This window comes from Panthera pardus, unplaced genomic scaffold (assembly GCF_024362965.1).
Source record: "Panthera pardus isolate Hobbes unplaced genomic scaffold, ASM2436296v1 HiC_scaffold_1, whole genome shotgun sequence".
NCBI classification, from domain to species: domain Eukaryota; kingdom Metazoa; phylum Chordata; class Mammalia; order Carnivora; family Felidae; genus Panthera; species Panthera pardus.
This window is the reverse complement of record NW_026526654.1, coordinates 54724822-54728897: the sequence shown is the minus strand read 5'-3', so window position 1 is coordinate 54728897 and position 4076 is coordinate 54724822.

Here is a 4076-nt window from a genome sequence, read left to right as displayed (position 1 = left end):
TGTTCTGTGGCTTTGAGGTTTGCCCTCGCTCGCGCTCGCAGTGTGTGGGAAGGTCCCCTGGGGACCGAGGCGGCGGCTCTGCGCGCAGGGCTTATCAAAGGTCTTCCGCTGTGCGGCAAATGGAAAGCAGCCAGGCTCTTGGAGGAGGCTTACAACTTGCCAATTATTTTCCGGGGCACTTCGGTGTGTTACCTTCTTCCTGTTCTCAAGTCTGCACGTAGCAAGGTGCTTTCCTTTTCCTTTTCCTCTTCCTTTTTTTTTTTTTTTTTCCTTTCCTTTTCCTTCCTGTTTTTATGCCACACCGTTGTTAAGTCCCAATTTTGTATTGCCCGATTGCGTTCCTTTGTAAAATTTGCGATATAACCTCTCGAATCTGGCAGCCTACATACTTGCTAACTTACTCCATTACCCACCCCCCTCCGTGTTCAGGGTTTTATTTCTACTTAGCATCTAGTTTATAATGTCTTTTATTAAGACTGGAAACTTAATTATGTACGTATTTGAAACCTGAACCCGTTAAGTCGATAGATCCCTTGAAAACGTTGTTTGCCAGGTGTGCAATCACAGTGAATGTGCAAAAATGTTGCCCAATTAGTTTTTAAAGCTTAACTGAAAACAGGCTGAGGGACTAGCTTTTTAAGTGGAGAAAAATGGCTCCCTAAATGTTAGAAGAAATAAGGAAAATGCATGAAATGAATGAGAAATAAAATTATGAGGATTATATCCACAGGAAAGATATCAGGGGAGAGACACTGAAAGGAAAGAAGAAAATGAAGATTTTACAATGTAAACAGTAGCAGGTTCTCCTCCTGGAGGAAGTCGGAGGCTGTTCAGCTCACCCCCCTGCCCTTGGGTCTCTCTGGGTTCTCTCCATCCTGAGTCAGTCACCACCTCTGCTGTGTGTCTGCACACGACCACCTCCTCCTTGTGTGTCTATAGACACATGGGGGTGATCGGATGCTTCACATTGTCATCATGACTTATTCACCGTCTCTCCCATCAGACTATAAGCATCTCAGGGGCAGGAATCATGACAAGTGTCCAGGACAGTAAAGGTTAGTCGTTGGAAGGAGTAGTAGTGTCTGATGGGCCTGACCCCCTTCAAGGGGGTCAGGGATGTGCTACTCTGGCAGCTGGAAGGCTGTCAGTTGAGAGCCCTTCAACTTGCAGCCTTTGGAGGATGCCCTCAGCTGCGGACAGCTGCCTTGGCCCAGGTCACACCCTTCCAGGGGTCATACATCTCCAATGACTGGTGCCCCCCATCCCAGCCTGGCTTGGGACAACTCTGAAATGTTGCTCTAGCTTCAGAGCTTCTCCGTGGGCTTGGCCAGGCTGTCAGAGGCCTGCATTGCCAGTGGCCTTCTCTCTCTGTCCACTCCTAGTTTGCCCCTTGTTTACACAGGTGTTTGGCCCAAGGGCACTGGCTAATGAACACTCTATACACAAAATCCCATCTGAGTCTGCCTGTTGGAGAACCCTACCTGCAACCCCGTTTAGCTGAGGATGGTAAATAATTAGGGCAAGGGGTAGAGAATCTAGGAGGAAGTATTAAGGGGTAGTATTAAGGATGGTAAATAATTAGGGCAAGGGGTAGAGAATCTAGGAGGAAGATATTAAGGGGTAGTATTAAGGATGGTAAATAATTAGGGCAAGGGGTAGAGAATCTAGGAGGAAGTATTAAGGGGAAGTATTAAGGATGGTAAATAATTAGGGCAAGGGGTAGAGAATCTAGGAGGAAGATATTAAGATTTTAATATCTTAAATGATGTGGGGTTCTAAAGGAGAATGAAGAGATATAAAACCAAAAAAAAAAAAAAAAAATGTAGTCTGGTGGAAAGAATAATTGCTGGGGAGTTCCCAGACCTGGTGCTTATGTGGGCTCTCCTAAGAGCTGAATGCGTGACCTTGGGACAGTCCCAGCAACCCATGGGCCTCCCTCCTCTTCTACAAAGGGAAGAGAGTTGGAAAAGCATATTCCCAAAGTACCTCCCTCCTCTGCCCTTCCATCAGTCTGGATTAGAAACTCTAAGAACATTTAGCAAAATTTGACTGCAATCACGAGATTTCCAAAGATGACCTCGAAACTGTAAATCCAGGAGACAAAGCTGAAGGAAAAGAAAATGTGCCATTCAGTGTTCGAGGCGGTGATCTAACATCCCTCGAAGTCTGTCATTTTGACAACTCACAGACGTGTGAGGAAGGCATTCCTTTGATGGCTGCTTGTCTAGAGATAACTGTGCTTTTCAAAGGAATGAGGTGAGGGAACAAGGAGGGCATGGGCTTGGCAGACAGTGGAAATTGGAATGGAAACACCATGGGGAGTAAGTCAGACAGAAAAAACACAATTATTGACAGTGGAGATGAAGAGACTGACAAAGAGGAACATTTTATAGTCACAGAAGTAAAGCTTCTTGCAAATCAAGAAGTTTGGCCGGAAATGAGAAGTTGGAATCTTACTTAGTTTCATTTTGTTTGGTTCCATTTTGTTTGCCTTTAGTTAAAACAATAGTCATTCATCAAATAATCAAATGCCTATTTTTATCAGGTAGGCTTCTTCGATGCAGTCAAAAAAGGGAACAAAATAATAAAATAAGAATTTGTGGTCAGAGTAGGAAGTGGCTAACAGAATAGAAGGAAAAGTCAAACAAGCCAGCTCCCAGGATAGGACCCAGGGAGCCTCCAGGGATCTAACAGCAGGCACAAGAGAGAGGCTTTCCAGGATCCAGGCTTCCCAACCTTTTCATCCTGTGAAGCCTTAACTTTCCAGGAGAGAAGGTTACTAAAGAGTACTAAAGAGACTAACTTGCGTTATCCTTGGCTGGAAGGAAAGGAAGGACCCTCTTGCCTGATGATTGGGGAGGAGCCATTCCCCAGAGGAAATCAAGTTTCTGTCGCCAAAAGAAAGGACAAAGGATGCATGCAGGCCAGCAAAACTTTCAGAAAGTTCCCCCCACCCCCTAAGCATTGCTATAGCCATGGCTTATGTTGGTGAGAGGCACAGAGATGAGCCCTACTCACCGGGAGCATGGAGCCTAGTAAGAAAGTGTAACAAGGTATGACAAATCCTGCTGGCTAGTGACCTTATAGCCATTCCCGCCTTGTTTTTTCTTGCCTAGCTCTACCTCATAGTTTGACAAAGTGAAGTACTCGCTTTCCCAGACTCCCTTGCAGCTAGAAATGACTAAGTGACATGGTTTTAGCCTGTATGTATAAGCAGAAGCCTGCTAGAGGACTGAGGGAAAACCCTTTGCTTTCTGTGATAAAAGAGACAGATGCGTCTGTACAGTCCTTTCCCTCCTTTTCCTGCTTGACACATGATGTCTGGTGCTACATCCATGAGGATAAAACACCAATTGAAATAGTGGAGGAGAAGAATGAACAAGGCTCGGGGCTTCCTTGTTATTTGTAAGCCCCTTTGCTATTTGTAGATGGATGCATTTCTTTTTTATTTTTTAAATTGTTTTAAATGCTTATTTTATTTATTTTGAGAGAGAGAGAGCGCACATGCACATGAGTGGGGGAGGGGCAGAGACAGAATGAGAGAGCGAATCCCAAGCAGGCTCCATGCTGTCTGTGCAGAGCCTGACTCAGGGCTCAAACTCAAAAACTGTGAGATCATGACCTGAATCGAAACCAAGAGTCGGTCGCCTGAGCTTCTCAGGTACCCCTTGCTGAATGCATTTCTAACTGATATATAGGAGTCTGAACTATGGAGTCTGGGGTGGAATCTCTGAGGCAGTGAATACGATATGAAAAGGGGTTATCCAGATGTGGATTGCAGGGAAGGACGAGCACTCCGGGTGGTCTAGGAGTAAGAACATCTGTGCCCACTTCCTACATGATGCATATAACCTGGGCCAGCCTAACTTTTCTGAGCCCAGTTTCATCCCACAGAATCCACCTTCACCTGCCTTCCTCAACTTGGGAAAACATGGTCTTTGTTTTATTCAAGGAAAATCCCTCTACTGTGGTCTGATGCAATTGTCTCCCAGGAATTTATTGATTGTTATTCTTTCTGTTTTATAATCTCTCCCTCTCTATTGGCTCCTTACCCAAAGACTGCCTCCGTTCTCAAG